Raw genomic sequence first — 24,687 nt, forward strand, 5'->3', positions numbered from 1 at the left:
CAACGTTCATTTTAATAAGTAGAGCATAAGTTAAATTGCTTGGACAAGAAATTTCTCCTCTTTGAGTAAATTTGGGCCTAGATTTATAAATAAGTATCTCCTTCTAAATGATAGCTATTTCTTTCATTGAAGAAGTATCTCCATAGTTCTTAGAGACCATGGATTCATGATGTCCCAATCTTTACTTAATGTCTGTTCCTTCCTAAGTCTTTGCTTCTTGCATCTGCTTACTGTTTCCCTTTGTTGTTCCTTCCATCTTTGTTCATTTGTTGCTATTGTCTTCAGTAACTTTTCAGTAAATCATGGCATTTTGCAAAAATAAAATGAACATATTCTTAGTAGATTGCTCTATATAAAGAATGTATGTATCTTTTTTATATTTCTTCATTTGGTAATTGTCTGATGCAAGAGGAAGGGGCAAGGTACATTCATCTTACAGAACAATAGAGAAATGAAGCATTTGTTCAAATTTAGTGATAAACATAATGAATAATTAAGGTTCCCTTTTCTCTGAAGACTAAATGAAATTTACATAATTTAGCAATGTATATCATAGAATAAAAATAGTTTGTGCAGTGCTGTAGCTCCCCTTGAGGTAGATTTCCCCCACAGAATGGCATTCTATTGCTAATTTAATTATTCTCTTCTTTGTACCTTAAGAGTTCTAGAGCTATCCAGATGTTAAATATCCTTTTAAAAAAGAAGAGTTTCATTATGAAATGATGCACATGACATATTTGCTTACAATGACACTATACAGCCAAATTCCCAAAGCAGCAACAGCAAAGTTTCTCAGGCCCTCTTAACAACTCATTTGTATTCTTTCAACATGATTCCTTGCTTCTATGCTGCTTCCTTGTGTTGGGTCAAGGTTATAACTGATTTTTCTATTTTGCAGCCTCATGAAGAAGCTTTTTTATTTCCTGAAAAAAAAAGATGATGAATAAGACTTTCAATATTTTTTAAAGACTGAAAAGATTGGACATAAAACTCTGGAATAGAGGATACAACTTTTTCATGCTTTGAAAGTAAGTAAGTGCAAGGAAAAAGGAGTTGGTCAGGGTGAGCTGTGAAGACAACAATCTGATGAGCAAGAGTGATCTTCCAATTTTCAGGAAGTGGCCAAGGAGCCAACTCAAAACATCACCAGCTTTTGAGAAAGATGCCATCACCTGTTAACTATCCTGGATTTGAGGTTACTTTAGAAATGAGAATGGTATGTTCACAGTTATCTTTGAGATTGTTCTAGAAAAAAAACACTTACCCATTGCCAGAGGTTGAAGGAGGAGAGAGGAGCAGATTTTAAAATTTTGAATGTAGTGTTCTATAGTTAGCGTTTCTCTCTCCACAGGAACATGTTCTACCCTCCTGCTTCTCTTAGACAAGGACTGTTTTATTTATTGTTGTGTCTCTGGAACCTCACACTGGTCTTAGGTAAGATTGCATACTAAAGAAATATTTGTTAAATTGAGCTAACTAATTTCTCACTATTAATATGCCATTTATTCTAGCTTTTGCTTATGCTGCTGTATTATGAGATCTTAGAATTACTATGATTGATATTCTTTTAAAGCCCAGTAGAAGCAATTACGTAGCAGTGACATAGTAGTAACATCATTTGTTTTTATGAATCAACATACAAAAGAAGACTTAAAGGCAAATTTCAGGTTTGAACCCAGAATGTCCATCTCTGTATTAAGTTAAACTGCCATACTTCCAGCACCTACCCAAAGAAGAGAAAATGTTGATTTGCAGTGAGTTCAATCCAATTTAAATTCCTCAGAATTTTTTTCCCTAAACCTTCTCCTGAAGGCAACCAATCCCTAATTTGCCTAAAGCAAATATGAGCCATGCCCCTCTGTGCCTACTCATACATTAGTGTTCCACTTGACCACCTACATTTGGTTATTTCTAATTTGTTAGGGGTTAGAACTAGAATCTGAAGTTGCAGACTGATTGTCTGCACCCAGATATGGCTCACATAATTGATTTTGTTTGGTATTTTAAAAATTAGTGTTTGTATTTGGGGGTCCTTAAAACCATCTTTGGGTTCAATGATTTGCTAAAAGGACTTACAGAACAAAGAAAAACTGTTACTCATGGTTACAGTTTATTACAGCAAAAGGATAGAGATTAGAATTAGCAATGGAAAAAGGTTCATAGTGCAATGTCTAGGAGACACAAGGCAGAAGTTTCCAGCTGTCCTATCCCAGTTGTCATGGAGACGGTGCTTAATTCTTCCAGCAGTGATATTTGACAGCATACATGGAGTATTGCCAACCAGAGACATTCACCTGAACCTTGGTGTCCAGTGTTTTTCTTGGTTAGTCACACAGGTATGACTGCCTGCCTGTGTAACTGACCCTATCCTCCATTCTGTCCAGAGGTCAGGCTGATATCACAGGACCCTACATCTGTACCATAAATCACACTGTTGGCATAGACTATGTGACATGGTCTAAGGCCCTTAGGTATGCAAAACACCCTTATCAGGCAGGGTATTCCAAGGGTTTGGAGGTTAACTTCCAGGAACCAGGCAAAGGCCAAACCTTTCTTTAGAATGTGCAGAGGGTAGTCAACCTCGACCTGTTGTTGATTGAATCCTTTGCTGCATAGTATTAATAGTAAACCTATGAGGTTTAAGACATTTCACATTACATATGGATTTAGGATTCTCTTAAAAAACTGGACAAAGTGGCCCATGTGTCAACCTGGCCACCACTGATAGGAGCTGAGCAGCTATTTTTACTTTAGGTAAGTCATGTTCTTTTCAGCTTACCATAGTCCTTCAATATTATATCCAGTTTGTTTCACTCAATTACATGACTTGTTCATCTCTTATAAGCACTAAATTAAACCTGGCTTGGAAACTAAGAGATTTGCTGAAGATTCAGAATGAAAAAAAAAAAAAAAGATCATTTTTTTACCTACGGAATTTGTCATGTGTCTCCTGAAGTTGTTTTTCCTATGATACTTTGTTCACCATTTCGTTCCTTAACTCGTGGGATAGTTATTTCTGAGAATATCATCATTATCCAAGTTAAAAACCCCAGATTACTGTGGAACAAGTTTTCAAAATTTTTTAGTCCAGTGACTGCAACAAAGTAATTATAGATCATCTACTCTTTTCTTTTCTTTTCTTTCTTTCTTTCTTAAATTTTTTTTTTAACATTTATTTTTGAGAGACAGAGAGAGACAGAGCATAAGCAGGGAAGGGGCAAAGAGAGGGAGACGCAGAATTCGAAGCAGGCTCCAGGCTGTCAGCACAGAGCCTGACACGGGGCTCAAACCCACGAATCACAAGATCATGACCTGAGCCAAAGATGGATGCTTAACCGACTGAGCCACCCAGGAGCCCCTCTTTTCTTTTCTTTTCTTTTCTTTTCTTTTCTTTTCTTTTCTTTTCTTTTCTTTTCTTTTCTTTTCCTTTCTGTTCTTCTTTCTTTCTTTCTTTCTTTCTTTCTTTCTTTCTTTCTTTCTTTCTTTCTTTTTCTTTCTTTCTCTCTTGAGAGCAGGGGAGGAGCAAAGAGAGAGGATCTTAACATGGGACTCAGCCTCATGACTCTGAGATCATGGCCTGAGCCGAAATTAAGAGTTGGTTGCTTAACCAACTGAGCCACCCAGGTACCCCCAGATCATGTACTTTTTCTAACCTCACTCATCCCTTTCTCCTAAACTACTCTTACCTAAATTAAAGGAATAAATATTTTTTTCTTATTTTAATGATATTTTATTCAATACCACACAGAAATTTTAGCTGGAAACCAGGACACAAATTTTTAGACTACATACGGCCACTTTTTCTTGGGACTTGTTCTAAGTTGATCCCCTATAACCTGACAACTAGGTTATAATGAAAACAATTTGCAGAACAGAAATGCCACACATTCAGGTACTTTTTAAATAAATGTTCTTTAAAAATAGGTACAAAACAGTTTATATTCTTTGCTTGGTAGGCTTGATGAAGTCCCAGCTCTGTGTCCTTTTAGAAGCTTTGGCTGCCTCATTACAAGAGCAATTTGCTCAAGGCACACATCCATCAGTACAGAGGCAGCAATAAGACAGCTGAATTCCTCCTAATCCAAGGGCTCAGAGCAAGACATTTAAGGATCAAGCCTGAGCATTATGCATAAGGGTGCAGCTGTAGTCTGAATTTTATAGAGTGATTGCTTGCCTTAGAGTTGAAACTTAAGCTAACTGGCATATCTATAATTATATATCGTCTCTACTGAATTATTTAAAAGTAAATTATAAATATCTTAACACCTTTCCAGATTGCTAGTGATAATGATTTGTAGTGATAATGTTGACCTGTTGAGAAAGAGAATCGATATCATATGATCTGTCTCCTAGTCCAAAGCAGGAGTTTCATTTAAAATATCCATGTGTATAGTTATCTGTCATATGGAGAAAGTTGAGACTCTATCAGTGAGTTGGTGGTTATTATACTTTAATTCTTTTGCTGATACTCATTTTGAGAGGAAACACATGCCAGTTTTCTTAACTTAAAAAGTAATGATTAATAAGGGAATATGATTGATATTACATAGAATGTATGGTCACAATGCAATAAATCATAATGAAAATGAATGTATCAGGTTAAAGAAAAACCTCTTGGCTTGCAGCAGCTTGCTTGACTGGCTTTGAGATTTATTCTTAATAACAATAGGCAAGACAATTATAAAAATCTAAGAAATACTGTGTTAGTACAAAACTATAAAAGCACCGTCTTTCTCTTGAGTTGGTAATTATCAAGAATTGGAAGTTCCATTTAAAGCTATATACTTGGAGCCATTAAGAAGTCAACTTATTACTGAGAGCCCTACAGGAAAACTAAATTTGTTATTAAGACTCTGGAACTCTCTAGCCCCCAATCTCTTTTTCCCTCCACTGAAACAATTGTTTTTATAGCATGATTTTAGATAACTAAGGTTTCTAAGGAACATAAGGATCACATTATAACAGAATAAATAGCGCTTAATGCGACAGTAATAGTATACACGGGACTAGAAAGAGACAGGTGGAAGGATTTGTGAATATCTGAGCCATTTCCTTTAACACTTATGATTTTGTCTCACATGCAGGCTTTCAGCTTAGTAAGGATTCATTCTTTTGATGTTTAAAAAGAGAATGATGATTTTTTCTTTGTGTAAAATTTATATCAAACAAGTACTTACTCTTTCTGTAGACATAAATTAAAGGTTACATTCTGTATATTCATGTGCTCATTCACACAATACACATATAGTCATCCCCCTACATGCAACTGTTATGGATGCTCTTTTCTTCTGTCAAGAGCTCTCCCTTCACATACTCAAATTGTATCCACCTTAGTGTTTCTTTTCTTTGCCTACTCATGCAACAACACTCCCACTGAGACATAAATGTGATCAGGAACATGTATAAAAATACAACTGGCAAAAGAGCAGGGGGAAAAAAGAGGGAAAGGTTCCATGTCAGGGAAAGGGATATTTTATGGGCAGGAACTACAGAAGTCAATAAGATACGGAGTAGTACTTCTCCATAGTTAGAAGGAATGTCATAAAATGTGTTAATCATTCAAGGAGCCAAACACATTTAGATACCTCATTCATGTGTTATCTTTCATTAAATCTGAAGCTGGGGCTTGTTCTACTATGATTTTCTGCCTACAAAGAGGAAAAATGAGTTACTATTCTTAATTACCTGATAGCAGTAGGGCACATTGCCTTTGTTTGAGAAATGTTTTATTGTTTTTTATTTCAGGAATGTTAACAGTATGTTTTATCAGTTTTGAAAGTTTTCCAGTTAAAGGTTTAACCATGGGTGGGGTGAGGCTGAGGGGTGAAAGGGACAAAATAGGTCTCAAAATTCTCTCTTTCTAGCACTAGCCAGAAAGTACTCTGTACTTTGAATTCTCCCTCTAGACAAAGAGTCAGAAGGAATGTGGTATGCATTTTAAAATATATTCATTAACTTGGGGTGCCTGGGTGGCTCAGTTGGTTAAGCGTCTGACTTCGGCTCGGGTCATGATCTCACTGCTTGTGAGTTCAAGGCCCATGTCGGGCTCTGTGCTGACAGCTCAGAGCCTGGAGCCTGCTTTGGATTCTGTTTCTATCTCTTTGCCCCTCCCCTGCTCACATTCTCTCTCTAATATAAAATTTAAAAAAAATTAAAAACATTAAAAAATAAATAAAATATGTCCATTAACTAAGCAGGAAAAATAATTCATAGGGTACCAGTTATTTTTATCTTTTAAAATATGAAGATGCAGAGTCCCAACATTTCGAGAGAATTCTCAGTTCATCTTTAGATTAAGCCCAGTCAGCGTCCTAATAGTCTAAATTTTGTTACTGTCCTAAGTATACCCATTTTTCAAATCATAACTTTATTCACATGTATATACTAAAAACTTCTAGCACATAAACACAATCGGCAGTCATTTGTGGGATTATTATTATTATGTGATATTTAAAGGGTTCCATTAAAGAGCTTGGTTGGTATCAAGATACCAACCAGTTTCGGGGCATTTGGGTGGCTCAATCGATTAAGCATCCAGCTCTTGATTTTGGCTCAGGTCATGATCTCATGGTTTCTGAGTTCGAGCCCTGCATAGAGTTCTGTGCCGACACTATGGAGCCTGCTTGGGATTCTCTCTCTCTCTCTCTCTCTCTTTCTGTGCCCCTCCCCTGCTCTCTCTCCCTCTCAAAATAAATAAAGTAAAGATTAAAAAAAAATGAAGACGATAGCAACCAGTTTAATAATGGTTATAGAGGAGAGTACAAGACTGTGAGCTCCCAGAGAGACCACCGTCCGCATCACTTTTGTCATTGTATTCCTAGCACCTGGTATGGTATTGGCGTATAGACAGCAGGAGGTTAATACGTGGTTTAGTCTGAATAACTGGAAAAGAAGATTGCATAAATTCTGTGATTGACATATACAATGCATCATCTCATTTAATCCTCAAACCCCCCTCAAGTAGGTACCATTTTTATCCATTTTATTCATGAATTTAACAACTTAATGACTGGTGAGTTTTTGTAGCTTGCCCAAAGCCACATAACACAATGTGGTGGAGCTGAAATTTGGAGGCAAATTCTTTAACCTTTTGCTACACTAACTTGCTTTTGCCACAGAGTTCTGAACACCTAAACTATTTTAGAAGGAGGGGAGAAGCTCAAGATTTGCAGGGAGAGTGCTCTTGAGACCCACTAGTTTTTTGTTTTTTTTTTAATGTTTATTTATTTATCTCAAGAGTGAGTGAGTGAGTGAATGAGTGAGTGAATGAGAAGGGGAGGGGCAGAGAGAGAGGGAGAGAAAGAATCCCAAGCAGGCTTTGCACTGTCAGCGCAGGGCTGTACTTGGGGCTTGAGCCCATGAATCATGAGATGACCTGAGATCTAGAGGCGGACACTTAACTGACTGAGCCGCCCAGGTGCCCCGAGACCCAGTGGTTTTGAGGTCCCAGTGCAGCAAATGTTGCCTAAAATGTTCCCAAAAGATTTTAAATGGATGTATGAATGCTCTTAGTTCTGCTTTGGGCAGGAGACTTTTTTTTTTTTTTAATACAAATATTTCCAAATGGTAGAGGGAGAAAAAAAATCTTAAAAATCTTTATTGTCTCTTGAAAAGCCTTTTGAATACACAGGAAGAAAACTCAGTAACGTGAGGCAGGGGCTCAGATGTGGCTGCCAGAAACTGTTGATAGGTCCAATTACACCATTTATTCTAATAGTGACACCAACTTATTTTCCTTTAATTTTCTACTCAATTTTCTGTTCTAAGTTTAGATTTTTGTAACATTAAACTGTTTCTGAAGCAGTTTCTAAGGAAACCTCTCAGGCGAGGCGCTTAAATCGGTAATTAGAAAGCCGTTATGTGTAAATTAAGTGAAACAGGCTGCGTGCCTAGAGGAACAGATGGGAAGGGGCAGTTTCAGAGAGATTTCAGCTACAGTGGCCGATATGTTTTATTCCTTTGCTGACAGCACCCTGGAAAACAAGCTTTCCAAGGTCCCCAAGGATGTTCAAGGTCAAAATATAACAACAATTTTGTGGTTATCAAACTCTGTGCCATCTCTGACCCCCGGTGATCTTGCAGCCTCACCTTGTCCCAGAACTTTGTAGCATCCCTGATCCTTCTCTTTCTGCTGTTCCCCTGCACACTTGTGATTTAAGCGGTGGGAGGGGGAGAGTGTCCCATGCTTGGAAACTCTCCAAGTGCTCCAGCTTTCTGGGATTCTCTGACCTGTGATATTTAACTGAAGTTGATGCAACTTCTTTCCTCTAATCTTGCATCACATGTTTGGTGGGAACTCAAGAGCCATCCCCATATTTGGGGCAAAACAATTTTTTTTTTGGTGCCAGGGTTGGAAAGTATAGATTATGATTTCCCTGACTTCCTCTCTGGCTCTGAATTCCCACCTCTGCCTCTGCTGAGCCCTGTCTGCTCTGCGTTTTGCTCCTTTCCACTCCATTCCTTGCTGACTGACTCTCCCCAAAACAAAAATTTATCGTATTCTATTATTCAGAGCAATTCAACTTTCTGCAGCCATGACTGTAAACTTAACCCCAGAAATACTTTTGCATACTCAAAAAAATAAAAAACCTTGTTAAACAGTCTCTGTGCTCTGTTAGCAGCATGAAGCATCCTCAGAAGTGTTGAAATGACAGTTTTTCCTTTATCTTAGGCCAGCTCACATTCTTGGGGATGGCCTTCTCCTCCTTTGGAAGGTAGAAGGCTATAGTTAGTATCATTCGTTTTTGTTAATGTAGTATTCTTATCCCCTGCGTTTCTTTTTTCCAGGCAGAGGGACATTCATTAGGCTAACACATCTGGCCTCTCCTTGTCCCTTTGTTCTGTCCCTTGGCAAATCTGGGACAAGAGAGTGGGCACATGTGGCCCATATCCTTCTTGCTCCTGTGTTTTGGTGTGTGCCTGCCTCAAGGGCGTGCACATCTGCTCTGCTATTCCCTGATGTTCATTTTAAGGGGCAGGTGCTCCCCCCTCACCTTTTTCTTTTTTTTTTTACTCTACTCACCTGTGGTATGTTCTCAGCTCCCAAAGTAATAAAGGGAACACTCTGACCTCAGTTTATTTGACTTTCACATGCCAATCTGTCAGTTATTTTCAGTCCTATTGGGGCTATTTGTTGGTTCCCTCAACCCCCATCTGTTTTAATGTTTATTTACTTATTTTGAAACAGAAAGAAAGGAGAGAGCACAAGTGGGGGAGGAGCAGAGAGACATGGGGAGAGAGATAATCCCAAGCAGGATCTGCACTGTCAGTGCAGAGCCCAACACAAGGCTTGAACTCATGAACCGTGAGAACATGACCTGAGCCAAAATCAAGAGTCGGATGCTTAACTGACTGGGCCACCCAAGCACCTCTAAACCACATCGTTTTAAAAAAAATTTTAATATTTGTTTATTTTTGAGAGATATAGAGACAGAGCATGAGCAGGGAAGGGGCAGAGAGAGAGGGAAACACACAGAATCTGAAGCAGCCTCCAGGCTCCGAGCTGTCAGCACAGAGCCTGACACAGGGCTCAAACTCATGAACCACGAGATCATGACCTGAGCCGAAGTCGGATCCTCAACTGACTGAGCCACCCAGGTGCCCCCAAACCACATTGTTTTAAAAAGCACATCGCCCCTCCCCACCAATGTCATGTTTCCATTTTAACCAATATCCTAAATCCCTAAAGCCTGACCCTTGCACCTATCAGTCTCAGAAGACAATCTAACCTCCTGCTTCACAGGGAAAATTAAGCCAGTTGTCTGTTCCTTTGCCTAAGCCATGAACCTCCTTCCTGCCTTCCCCTTTAGTCTGCAAAGAAGGATGTACTTCACTCTTGGAGCAACCACTGTACATCACTTTTTTTTTTTTAAGTTTACTTATTTATTTATTTTGTGAGAGAGAGTGCATACATGAGCAGGGGGAGGGGCAGAGAGAGAAGGGAGAGAGAGAATCCCAAGCAGACTCCAAGCCGTCAGTGCAGAGCCCGATGTGGAGCTCGAACTCCACATGGGGCTTGAACTCATTAACCATGAGATCATGATCTGAGCTGAAACCAAGAGTCGGATGCTTAACCAAGTGAGCCACCCAGGCTCCCCTACACAGCTTGTCATCTCATGCTTTCAAGGCACATGTAAGGTGTTGTTCCATCTGTCAGCATGTTCTCTGTTGAGTCATCTGTTTCCTTTCCTGCTGCCCTTCTTCTACCCATAAGCATGCTTGGGTATTCTCATCTTGGAAACCTTTCTCATTACACTGTCTCCATCATTTGCCATTATCCCTCTTTTCTTCTCTTCACAAACAGATATCTTTGAAGAGTAGTCTCTACTCACTACTCTCTCAGTTCCATTTTTTCCTAACTCCTTACAGTCAGGCTCCCATCCCACCAGTCTAATGGATTTGTTCTGGTAAAGATTTCTGTTGAATTCTTAATTATGAAATCCAATGAATCTTGTTCATTTATCATTCAGTTTTCCTCCCTGCATCACTTAAAAGGTTAACCAACTCCTTGAGATTATTTCTTGGATTTCCTGAAACTACTCCATAGTGCAGTCTCTGGAATCTAGATGAAGGTTTGCATTCTGCCTCTACCACTTACTCACTGTGAGGCTTCACACAAGATTCTTAACCTTTCAAAACCTCAGTTTCACCACTTGTAAGACAGCAGTACTAACAGTATCCTCATCACAGGGCAGGTGTGAGAATAAAATAGAGAACGGTACATGCTAAGCTCTTTACCCTAGTTGGAGGCATAGTCTTCAGTCCTAGGCTCTCTTCAAATGACTTGCCCTGTAGTTTGCAATTCTGTGTCATGAAATCCCATGCATTGTTCGTTCTCATCTTTTTGAACTCACAACATTCAATAATTTTGACCAATCTATCTTGAAAACGCTTGCTTCTCTTGGTTTCCTGGACACCATACTGTCATGTTTTTTTCACCTATCTCTCTGCCCCTCCTCCCCCTGTCAGTCACCTTCTCTGGTTCATCCTTTTTTATTTAGTATTTAAGTGGCTGTGGTTTCTTGAAACCCTCTTCTCATGTTTTATTCTTTCCCTGGGTCATTTCGCCCATGTCCATGGATTCAGTTCTTACCTCTGCACTGGTGACTCCTACACTAGTTTTTCTAGCTAGACTTGTCCTCTGAGCTACACAGCCAGCCATCTATCTATGCACCTACTTGTGTTCACAGGCATCCACAAAGTCTATGTGCCTCAAATGAAACTCAGGGTGTTCTCTTTCCTTACCAAACCCTGACTTCCTCGAGTTTTTTAATATTCCAGAAATCTAATATTCCAGAACCTTGAGTTTTCTAATTTTAGGCTAGGCTGAGCTCCCTATTTCACTGTTCACAGGGTTCAGTATTTCTCTGTTAACCTGTTATCACAGTTAGGGTTGTATAACTAGTTATTTGGTATTTTCTACCCCAGGTAGTACAAACTCCAGGACACCTAAAGTGTCTGGTTAACAAGAAATAATCAGCATGCAGCATTTTACCTTATGGAAATAAACATTCCATGAATAGATAAAATACATTATGTGAAGAAACACTTAATGGAATTCCTGGCACATGGCCATCACTTGAAAATGTTAGCTATTATAATCTTAGCCACCAATCTGTAACTTCCCTCCTCCTCTCTATCCTTTGAAATACTGGTGTTTTCCAGGGTCTCTCTCTATCTCTCATGTCATACTTTACATATATTTTTTTAAGCAATATAATCTACTCTCTGGTTTTGTCTATTCCCTGTGAGCTGACATTTTAGTAGGGCTTTCAATTTATACTGAAAGACCAGGGAGATGCTCTTTGAAGAGTAACATTAAGGGCTGAAACTTTCAGAATAAGTATGGGCCTGACCTCCAGAGGCCAGAGGTCTGCATGACCACTATAGGAAATTAGTTCTAACAGGGTAAGTCGGCTACCAAGCATGAGGTATCTGAAACATGGCATTCCAAGTAAATTCATCACTTACTGCTGCTGTCTCTTCCTATATTGAAGACCCGTTCTCTCTGATTTGGTGAAGCAGTGTCCCTGGGCTTGACTCTGACTTCATCTTCTATTTCCATTCATGCAGGCCATTCATTCAACTGCAGTGATTCTAATATGGAATCCAAACAAAAGAGCAAGAAATTTTAAATGTTCATGTAAAGAAGTATTACTATATACCCTGAATGATGTAGATCAAGGGTTGCCAACTTGTTCTGTAAAGAGGCAGAGAGTAAATTATTTTAAGCTTTCCAGGGCCTAAATACATACATACATACATACATACATACATACATACATACACAAATAAAAATGCATCGCCCAGTGGTTGACAGAAAAAAAATAAGACAAGAAACTTGCAGTGATTCTTCCAGATGTTGGGAGGAAAAATTAATCTCACTCATGGTCAGTGCTATAAACAATTAAAGTGAGACACAACCATATTGTTCTGAGTTCCCAGCATTAAATCCCTTTAATTGATAGCCACACACAATACCATTTTTAACAAAGCAAAAATTATTAATAGTATTCCCTTTCACTCTCAAAATGTCTTGATTTGGATAATAAATTATATGATCACCCTCCTTACAGTTCACTCAACCTAAAGTGACAGGGTAATTGAGAGAGGGAAGGGATTCTAGTTTTGGCTTCTTGACATGCTCAAATCTAGTCTCCCTCATGAGAATCGAGGTCCTGGCATTGAGCTAAGGACACCAATCCTTGACCATGTCTTGTCACCTTGAATGACTTCTTCAGAGCCCTTGGTCTAATTGTAGTTGCTGGCCTTAGCTGGGACCTCCTCAGTATGCAGAGGTATTCTATTTACATCAAATTCTAAGATCAGTCTCAATGTCTTTCATACAGGGACGCTCTCAGTCTCCTAATGTGAATTCAAGCGTCTTTCTCTGGTATTCTCAGATTCAGCATAACAGGCAGTATTACTTGGCCAAGCCTGAAAACTCCAGTTCTACCTTCTATCTTACATCAAAATGTTTCAAATGATCAAAATAGTTCACTGATAAGATTCAGCTAAGAATGAAGATCTGTTCTGGGTGCCTGAGTGGTTCAGTTGGTTGAACATCCGGCTCTTGATTCTGGCTCAGGTCGTGATCTCATGGCTCGTGGATTGAGCCCCACATCAGGTTCTGTGATGGCAGTGCAGAGCCTGCTTGGGATTCTCTCTCTAACCTCTCTCCTTGCCCTCCCCTCCTCAAAAATAGATGAATAAACATTAAAAAAAAAAAAAGAATGAAGAGCTGTTCAAGGTGAAATGCCGGTCATCATCACTGAGAGACTTCTAATCAGCTCATAACTTTATTTTTCTTTTTATTTTTTTTTGCTTTTTCCATTTATCTATCTATCTATTTATTTATTTATTTAATATATGAAATTTATTGTCAAATTGGTTTCCATACAACACCCAGTGCTCATCCCAAAATGTGCCCTCCTCAATACCCATCACCTACCCTCCTCTCCCTCCCACCCCCCATCAACCCTCAGTTTGTTCTCAGTTTTTAACAGTCTCTTATGCTTTGGCTCTCTTCCACTCTAACCTCTTTTTTTTTTTTTTTCCTTCCCCTCCCACCTGGGTTTCTGTTAAGTTTCTCAGGATCCACATAAGAGTGAAACCATATGGTATCTGTCTTTCTCTGTATGGCTTATTTCACTTAGCATCACACTCTCCAGTTCCATCCATGTTGCTACAAAAGGCCATATTTCATTCTTTCTCATTGCCACGTAGTATTCCATTGTGTATATAAACCACAATTTCTTTATCCATTCATCAGTTGATGGACATTTAGGCTCTTTCCATAATTTGGCTATTGTTGAGAGTGCTGCTATAAACATTGGGGTACAAGTGCCCCTATGCATCAGTACTCCTGTATCCCTTGGATAAATTCCTAGCAGTGCTATTGCTGGGTCATAGGGTAGGTCTATTTTTAATTTTCTGAGGAACCTCCACACTGCTTTCCAGAGCGGCTACACCAATTTGCATTCCCCCCCAACAGTGCAAGAGGGTTCCCGTTTCTCCACATCCTCTCCAGCATCTATAGTCTCCTGATTTGTTCATTTTGGCCACTCTGACTGGCGTGAGGTGATATCTGAGTGTGGTTTTGATTTGTATTTCCCTGATAAGGAGCGACGTTGAACATCTTTTCATGTGCCTGTTGGCCATCCAGATGTCTTCTTTAGAGAAGTGTCTATTCATGTTTTCTGCCCATTTTTTCACTGGGTTATTTGTTTTTCGGGTGTCAGCTCATAACTTTAAAATGTCAGCTTCTTGGGGTGCCTGGGTGGCTCAGTCAGTAAAGTGTTCAACTTTGGCTCAGGTCATGATCTCGCAGTTCATGAGTTCAAGCCCCACGTCAGGCTCTGTGCTGATAGCTCAGAGCCTGGAGCCCATTTTGGATTCTGTGTCACCCTCCCTCTCTGCTCCCTGCCATGCTCTGTCTCTCTCTCCTTTAAAAATAAAATAAAAAATAAAATAAATAAAATAAAATAAAATAAAATAAAAATAAATAAAATGTCAGCTTCTTGAGGTTATGCACACATACACACGTTATTCACACACACATTCATTTATATAAACATAAAAGTATGGAAGGTTATTCATCAAGTGATAATTATGAAAGCTGTTTGTTTTTAAGCCAAACTGAAGAATAAAAAAAACATAAAAATCATCCTGGTTACATTGTCATCAACAAGCATATTTTGAGTACCAGCTGTGTGCCAAGCACCATGTAACTACCTTTTGAAATAACATAAGCAATAAAATGTTATAATCTGAAAAAAGTTGATTTTTTTCTGTAGTTTGTAGATCTCTGACCAAATTAACTGCACATTTATCCTTCTCCCATAGAACATCATACTCCCTTTCAGTATAGCATGCATCATCCTATATGACAGCTATCTGCTTCCATTTTTACTGCCTCTGTCAAATTGTGATCTCCTTGAGGGGAAACTCCATCTTTTCATCTTTATAATGCCAACTACTGGCCCAGTGCCTGGCTTATAATAGGTATGCTAATTTTTTTTCTCTTGATGCTAGTTTTTTTTTTTTAACTTTTCCTTATATAAGTCAATTTAGAACTAAAATAATTGAGTGGAGTTGAAATCTGTGTAGAATGACTTCAATAGCAGGCTAAGAAAAAAGATAGTTACAGAAATACTTTCCTAAGTGAACTGAGTTGAAAATAAACTTGCAGACCATAGTGTGAAACTGGCTTCAGAGAACGATGTGTAGTTTCAGAATGATTATTGGTTCCAGCCAACTTATCAGTTGGCATATGATTAAGTTTATTTTGAATTAAGAACAATATCTTATCAGATCGGTTTAGTCCATCTACATAGTACCTTAAAGTAGGTGTTAAATAATGCTCATAGAATGAATGGGTCTACATTTATCATAGAACTTGCATTAGATGTTTTACCAGAAGTAGTATTTGTTTTGATGTTTAATATTTATTTAATAATAAGGAAAGCCATTACTGATTATAAAAAAAGCATATGCTTAGGAGTTAGTATTTCCTTATTAGTAGAGTAATTATTAAGTGCTCAAAAAATATTTGGCAAAATAATAAAATCAAATGACCATAGTCTTCCTCTATGACTGGTTTAGCAAAACTGGGCATCCTTCCTACTGTCATTTCTTTCTTTTTTTTTTTTTTAATGTTTTATTTATTTTTGACAGAGAGACAGAGCATGAGCGGGGGAGGGGCAGAGAGAGAGGGAGACACAGAATCCGAAGCAGGCTCCAGGCTCCGAGCTGTCTGTTGGCACAGAGCCTGACACGGGGCTCGAACTCACAGACCGTGAGATCATGACCTGAGCCGAAGTCAGATGCTCAACCGACTGAGCCACCCAGGCACCCCTCCTACTGTCATTTCTTATTCTATGTCTATTGTAGTTCTTAGTTTTATGTTTTTATTACTTATATTTATTTACTTACCGGTTTTACTCAATAGAGAATCGTTAAGCAGCCAGCGTTAGGCAGCCTGGGATTGTGCCATGGCCACATCCTGTCTCTATGCCCTTTGATTCATTGCTCAACTTCTGAGCATCTCAGTTTCCTCACCTATAGTGGAAAAGATAATACCTTTCCTCACAGGAGTGTTGTAAAGATCAAATGATATAGTGTTTGAATAAGATACTTCTTTTCACCTCGTTTTCCAGGTATTTGGAGTCATCGCTTCCATTAATAATCAAATAAAAAAACCCTCAGACTTGTATCAGATAAAGTGGGAAACCCAATGTCTTCCTAATATTTCTGTGGATTCTTAAAGGTTTGGGAAGAGCTTAGATTCTTCTTCTGTCTGATAATTGAAATCTCTGCACCAAGCTTTAACTTTAGCTACTCTTCCTTCTCTACCCTTGTTCCCAAAGTTGCTGTGTTTTCCCCCTCTAGTATAAACATCCCCCCTTTCCTCCAAAGTACCATTCACACATCGGTGTTATGAATAACAGATTAGCAATTGTTTTGCTGGTGGTTTTGGGGCTATGGGGCTGGAGTGTTAATCGCCATGTAGAACAGGAAACAGCAAATTTAGTCTCAGTCCTCACTTCCTAGGCATTCATCACTTTGTCCACCCTACAGAGTTTCTGATAACTTGTGCGTTCCTCTCTTTGATCTTCCACTAACTTCACTGTCAGAAGTGGTGTGTGTGTTAGTGTGCGCACGTGTGCATGCATGTGCCCTGGAGTGCAACGGAAGGAATGAATGACTTGTAATCTTTGAATGGTCTCCACCTTGGTATTTAACTGTGGTTTGCATGACTTCAAATGCAAATCATTCTTCTTGGATGTGTATTCTTATATATTGTCTCTTTAATCCTCCTAGGTATTCTGTGACTTCTTGATGTCTGTTTACAAAAATACTTTACTGAAGTGTAATTTACATTCAGTTCAATTTACACATTTAAGTTCACAGTTGATGAGTTTGAAAACTATATTCCTTTGTGTAGAGATCACCACTGTCAAAATATAGAATAGCTCTGTCACTCCTAGAAGTTCCCTAGTGCCCCTTTGCAGACAGCCCTAACCCCAGGTGACCACCAATCTGCTTTCTGTCATTATAGATTAGATTTCCTTTTTCTAGATATTTATGTGAATGGATTGTTCTGTCTTCTTTCTCCCATCATATTGTTTTTGATATTAATTCATGCTGTTGCATGTATCAGGAGATCATTCATTACATACATTACATTGCATGTATATACTAAGTTTTTATACTATTCATTCACTTGCTGATGGACATTTGAGTTGTTTTCAGTTTGAGACTATTAGGAACAAAGCTGTTATGAACATAAATGTACAAGTCTTTGCATAGTGTTACATTTTATTTCTGTCTGTTAAAAATCGAGGAGTAGAATTACTGAGCCATATGATAAGTATATATTAAACTTTATGAGAAACTGATAAACAATTTTCCATAATGGTGGTACCATTTTAAATCCCCACTAATGATATATGGGAGTACTGGTTGTTCTATATCATCAACAAATCCCTGATATTGTTAGGTTTTCAAATTTTATACATTCCAGCAGGTGTGCAGTGGTATCCCATTTCAGAGTTTTAATTTGCATTACCCTGACAACCAATGATGTTGAGCACCTTTTCATATGGTCATTGGCAGCTCATTCATGTCTTTTGGGGGGTGAAGACTACAAAATTTCTATAAATACCATTTGGGTCCTTTATATGTCTTCTGTACTTGTCCTTATCATATTTATGCTTCCCTTTATCTTCTTGAACATATGGAGCATATTTAAAATAGCTGCTAAAATGTCCTTGTCTTCTAATTCCACTAACTCTGTTACTTCTGGATTTGTTTCTATTGATTGGTCTTTTTCTTGCTTATGGGTCATATTTTCCAGTTTCTTTTCATGCCTGTTAATTTTTGTTTTGATTCCAGCTGGTATGAATTTTATGTTGTTTATTGCTGGATTTTGTTGTATTCTTTTAAATATTTTTGGGCTTTATTCTGGCAGGCAAGTAAGCTACTTGGAATCTGTTTGACCTAGTTGAGGCTTGCATTTAAGCTTTGTTTGGGCATGTCTAGAGTAGTCTTTAGGCTAAGGGTAATGAAGTATACTTCTGAGGACTCTATCTACCATCTCCTAGATTGTGAAATCTTTTCAATGTAACTTGTGGGACAGAAACTCTTTGTAGTGCTGAATGAACTCTGTGAATTGTTTGGTGCACTGCTGTTTGATGTTTCTTAATCCCACCTTGTGGAGTATGAACCCTTGCAAGCTCAGATTGGTATTGAGTGAAAGATTCAAGAAGAACTGTCTCCTCTCAGGTTTTCTGCCCCACAAATTCTAGATGCTTTCACCTTCCCCTATTGTGCTATCTCCTCAACTCAGTGAGAGGACAGTGCTCTGTGCTCCCTCTCCCTGCCTGTTTTCCAGGCAGGAAACTAGGGTTTATCATTCATTTTCCTATTATGAGAGACCACAGCCCTGTACTATCTGCTGTTCAATATCTGAAAGCAGTTGTTGATATGTTTTGTCTGGTTTTCTACTTGTATAGTGTGGGAGGATAAATCCAGTCATGATTACTTCTTCATGGCTCAAAACAGAGGTTCATATACTAGTATCATTTAAAAATTTGATGGCTGTAATAGGATTAAGAACGTTTAATTTGCTGATTAACAAAAGGAAAATTTAGACTTGCCCACATTTCATAGAAGAAAAGCTATTTAACAGTAAAAATTTAAGAAATATCTACTCTCAGTATATAGGATAATTCCTTCTATTAAATAAATGTAGTTCATGAAAATTTTACATTATTCATTTTCTCCTTGTCACATATGAGTAGAGTTTACTTATGAACCAGCTTTAATCTGTTGGGTTTTGGTCAGGAGCCACTGATCCAGGCCATGCCTTCCTTTTCCTATTTAACAGAAAAAGCACTGAGATTCAGATAAATTAATGAGAAAGTGATAAATGGTTAGCAATATGGCCAAGGCAAAAATTGGATCTCTTGACTCCTGGTGCGGTCCTACATCACAATGAGGTTTTCCATGTGTGTGAACACGGTCAGCCGAGCTACTGGACACTGCCTTCTCATGGAAGTGTTAAACCTCACAAAGTTACTTTGACCCTTTGTCACTAGTCTCTAATCTGAGTGAAGTACAATTACTTTGATGAAAATGCTAACATTAGCTTTAAGAAATTAGGAACTAAGCTCAGTGTAGCACTTAAAATAAGTGCTAAAATAAGTCAAATCTGTTCATGTGACTTTTGCAAGAGAGAGAGATGCTCATCAAAGCTTCCATCTGGTCTTTAACATTTACCATCCCCCTGCATTAGGCAGGTCACATAGCCAATCCTGGTCAATTGACTGTGGGCAGAATGCCATGTGTTGGTTTTATGCAGAAGTATAGGAAAACTGGAGTTGGACTCACCAAATGCCTTTCCTCTGCTGTGAGGACTGTGGTGTTGGCACATCCCCAATGGTAAAGCTATAAAACAGTTTTTCTTTTAGCCTTGATTTTTGAGTGACTCTGTGGACAAGAGTCCCCACCAACTCACAGTGGACATATAGCATGAATTATAAATATACCTGTTTTTTTTCCTTTAAGCCACTGGGATTTGGGACTTACCCCAGCGTAATTCAGTCTGTGCTACATTCTCATTGGTTAAAGGATGCCATCCTGAATTACTGATGAAGCAGGGAATGATTCTGAACATACCTGTCACTCTCCATCTTTATCACAGTTCAGTCACATGGATTTTTATCTGTTAAATGTTCTTTTCTCCTTAAGCTGCTGCATATCTTGGCAGCTTTGAGGGTAACCAAGTGTCATCATTTGTACACTGATAGTCACTGTGATTGTGCTAATGGATTGGGGTAATTATAGCATGTCAGCATATATTGGGTGAAATTTTTATCAAATTATATATTTTTCTTAACTGCTATAGAAGTGGCTTTGTGAGGCCATGAACTTACATAAATAGTTCATAGGGGTGGATGGGAAACACAGTATAACATGCATTTTTAATGAATAAAGCCAATTTGAGATAGTTTAAAATATCAACAACATTAAGAGAAAGAATATATTGGGAAGATATTTTTCTATCTCACAGAACCCCAAGAACATCTTGAGCCTCTGGCCTACTGGAGCAGGAATTGAAAAGATAAATCTTGAATCCAGGCAACACCCTTTCTCTTCAGTCTCTGGTCTCTGATCTGCTCATCATTCTGCTTTATTCTTTTCTATTAACTGGAATTATCTGCTTCTTTGTGTGCATGGGGGTAGATGGCTACACCCCAGTCTCAAGTTTGCATTATCTTGGTTCTAATCATATGGTGGAAGTTAATTAACTGTATCTGAGCCTTTATTCCAAACTCCTAAGAAAAGTATAATTGGCCAACATAGGATCAGAAGAGTGTGTGTGTGTGTGTGTGTGTGTGTGTGTGTGTGTGTGTGTAGTGGATTTCTTAAAGAAATCAAATTATTGTGAAGTGAGCAGAGACCCTGAAGTTATTTTCAGCCACTTGAGATATGAGAAACAGTCTCAACAGCAAATCACAGAGTTGGGGCACCTGGATGGCTCAGTCAGTTGAGCATCCAACTCTTGATTTTGGCTCAGGTCATGATCTCATGGTTCATGGGTTCGAGCCCTGTGTTGGGCTCTGCACTAGGAGTGCAGAATCTGCTTGAGATTCTGTCTTTCTCTCTGCCCTTCCCCTTCTCTCTCTCTCTCTCTCTCTCTCTCTCTCTCTCAAAACAAATAAACTTAAAAAAGAAAAAGAGCAAATCAAAGAATTGATAGGTAAAATTCACCAAAGCTTATCTAGAAAAAATGAAAAATCTTTTTTTTTTTTAATTTTTTTTTAACGTTTATTTATTTTTGAGACAGAGAGAGACAGAGCATGAACGGGGGAGGGTCAGAGAGAGGAAGACACAGAATCCGGAACAGGCTCCGGGCTCTGAGCTGTCAGCACAGAGCCCGACGCGGGGCTTGAACTCACGGACCGCCAGATCATGACCTGAGCCGAAGTCGGTCGCTTAACCGACTGAGCCACCCAGGCACCCCGAAAAAATGAAAAATCTTAAAACCAGGAATAGTTTACTTAAGAATCAAGAGAATTGAATTATTGATTATTAAATATAGGAGCAGAGGGTGAGATACATGATAAATTTTGCTTATAGAGGTTTATTTTGATTAGCTAAATGTTTATTAATTTAATGAGCTAGAATAAACAAAATGCATGTCACAGAGAAAGCATTCCTTAGTTTTACTCTTCCTCTCACACTCTAACTTGGCTAGTCTTTTTTTAAATTTTTTAAATTATTTTTTAATGTTCTTATTTATTTTTGAGACAGAGACAGAGCACGAGCAGGGGAGGGGCGGAGAGAGGGGGAGACACAGAATCTGAAGCGGGCTCCAGGCTGGGCTCAAACTCATGGACTGTAAGATCATGACCCTAACTGAAGTCGGATGCTCAACTGATTGAGCCACCCAGGTGCCCCCTAATTTGGCTAGTCTTAAGGGAAATATATAAATGGTATAAGGGTTATTGGTTATATGGATAGTAAAAAAACAATAAAAATAAAATTAAAAAAAAAGGAGAGAATTAAAAGGCTTCAGAGTTTCCAAGAAAGGAATTCAAGGAATCTCAAAGGCAGCAAGAGTGTTGTGAAGCTGAAGATAAGCTTGACATCTTGGCCAGAGGGCTGCAAAATGGGCACAGACCCTGAAGGATAAAATGCTGGGATACGGGAAGAAAAGACTTCATTTCTATTTATACTTACTCTCTACCTAAAAATTTAGAAATAAATGAAGCTTTGCTGATATGTAGATAAAAATTGATAGCCTAACCTGTATTGCATGTTAGACTTGAGGTACCATGTCTGACACATGAGGGAGAAGGCAATATGCGTCATGGTTAGGATCACAGACTCTGAAACCTCATGTCTGGGTTTTGGTCCCACCTATTAGACTGACTATTTATGTGACCTTACATGAATTCTGTAACTCTCTGTGTTTCTTTTGCCTCACCTGTAAAAGAGGAATAAAAATAATAGTATTTGATTCATAGAATTGTTCTGAGAGTAAATGAGCTGATCCATGTAAAGTACAGTAAAACCTTGGTTTGCAAGCATAATTTGTTCCAGAAACATGCTTATAATCCAAAGCACTGGTATATCAAAGCAAATTTCCCCAAAAGAAATAATGGAAACTCAGGTGATTCGTTCTACAACCCAAAAATACTCATATAAAAATGATTCCAATACCTAATATAATATTAAATAATAAAGAAAATACAAAATATAAAGAAAAATAAACTAACCTGCATTTATCTTTGAAAACTTTTGTGGCTAGTATGAGGGAGACAAGAGAGAGGAGGGTTCTTGTGTAGAACGACTTTCACTATCACTAACGGATGTGGACTACAGTACAGTATTAATAAACTTGTCATATACGGTATTTAATGTACCTGGCAATAAAACAGCTGAGGAAAGGGTCTCTATATATGGGCAGCCTGACCTAGAATGAAGCAAAGCAGTCCTGAGCTTACTCTTGTATGGAAAAGCAAAGGAGTATTCATAGGTGCTTTGAAGTGACAAAAAACACACGAGTGACAGTTGTGGGCACCTTCCAACATTTGGAAAAATCACTGATTTCTGCCAAACTCTGTAGCCTGAGCCCAAGCAGCCGAGCATGGGAGATGATCACCTACAATCCTGCAGCAAGGTTGAGAGAGAAAAAGAGAGAGAGAAGAACCATTGGCTCAGCTGTGATCATGTCACATTCGGCATCACGCACTATTCCTATTGCAAGACATGACTCATTTATCGAGTTAAAATTTATTAGAAATGTTTGCTCATCTTGCAGAACACTTGCAGAACAAGTTACTCTCAATCCAAGGTTTTACTGTACTTGGAAAAGTCGCTGATACATATAAGCATTATGTGAGTGTTAGAAACAACTTTGATCCTGAGAGAAGCAGGCAAGTTCAGCAGCACAGATGAGCTGATGGTGGTGCCTTCCCTCATTTGTTCACTTTCAGCATTATGTAATATATTGCCATTCAGATGCACTTCCTTTAATGGAATAATACGGATTACATCATTTAGTTTCAGTGAGGGCAGAAAGGATTTTTAGTACCATTAATATGTAGAAATAAGCAACACATTATTTTTTTCACGTAAACTTAGGATAAGAACTCTTGATTTTGTCTCTTAATGATTTTTCTAAATTCTTTTCTTTTTCTATTTGTTATTCATATTCTCTTTATTTGAGGTATATTTTAAGGCATTTCACCTAATGCAAGGAAACTGGAAAAGAATGCAATCACATTAATCTCTGCATCAGACTGATTATATCAGGCATCAGCACTATGATGGAATCTTTAATTTGGTGCCTTGAAAGATGAAAACAGACCTCAAAGATAGAACATGTGCACATAATTGTAATTAGTAGGAGGACCGGAATGGGTCGGATTGTTCAGAGTTTGTTCTGTCTGGTTGGGAACCAGAGCAGGTAATTCCCAGTCAAGTAAGGGGAACCAGTGCGTGCTAAACCCCCTGGGTGCCTGTGCCATTGTGGCACAAAACATTTCATGTTTTGCAGAAAAGGCAAAAACTCAGTAGAACTGATATTCAGAATTTGGAAAATGGTAGAAACTGTTTTTTACATGGTTTCCTAAGATTAAGGATCAGGAAGCAATCCTGAGTTGTTGTCCTTGTGTGGCCCCTTCTTCTTTCTTCTCTCTTCTTTCCATTATGTGTGGAAAACCAGAATTTGATTTCTTGGGAAGAATAGCCAAATTGAAGGATGTACTCAAATGTTGTAATGGTCAATTTTGTGTGTCAACTTGACTGAGCCACAGGGTTCCCAGATATTTGGTCAAACATTATTCTGAGTATGTCCAAGAGGGTGTTTTTGATGAGATTAACAGCTGAATCAGTAGACTGAATAAAGCAGATTGCCTTCCCTAGTGTGGGTGGCCCTCATCCAATCTGAAGGCCTGAATAGAACAAAAAGATTGGTCTTCCCAAGAATAACATGGAACTCCTCCTGCCTGACTGTTGAGCTGGGACATTAGTCTTTTTCCTACCTTTGAACTTAAATTGAAAAATAAGCTCTTGTTGGGTCTGAAGTCTGCCAGCTTTCAGACTGGAACCAACGCCATCAGCTATCTTGGGTCTGTAGCTGACTGCAGGTCCTGAGGCCTCTTAGCCTCCATAATTATGTGATTCAATTGCTTGTAATAAGCCTCTTCATATAATAAAACATGTATATATAATATATATGTATATATTCTATTGGTTTTGTTTCTATTAAAAGCTCTAACTAAAACAAATGTCAATAGCATTAAGAATGATTATTCTAAAAAAAATAATTATTTTCATTCTAATACATTCTGGTAGTATTAGAATGAATAAAAATGGCCCACATACTGGCTTAGGCAAGATATACTTAAGAAACTTAATTTAGTGTAGAGATCTGAAAAACAAACAAAAATAGGTCTGAATCAAGAATACAAGGCATTCCAAAATACTACTTTTTATGCTAAATAACACATCTTGGTGTGAAAAACAGCATATGACTGCTTAAATTATTATATATTATATTGATAAATAGAGGAAAGAAATGTAAGTCAAGCTTAAACGGAATCTGTATGTATATAAAAAGTGAATAACTTCATCTTTTAATAAGACAGACTACTCTTCAGAATCAATCACACC

The sequence above is a fragment of the Panthera tigris genome, chromosome B1, assembly GCF_018350195.1.
Source record: "Panthera tigris isolate Pti1 chromosome B1, P.tigris_Pti1_mat1.1, whole genome shotgun sequence".
Taxonomy (NCBI): Eukaryota; Metazoa; Chordata; class Mammalia; order Carnivora; family Felidae; genus Panthera; species Panthera tigris.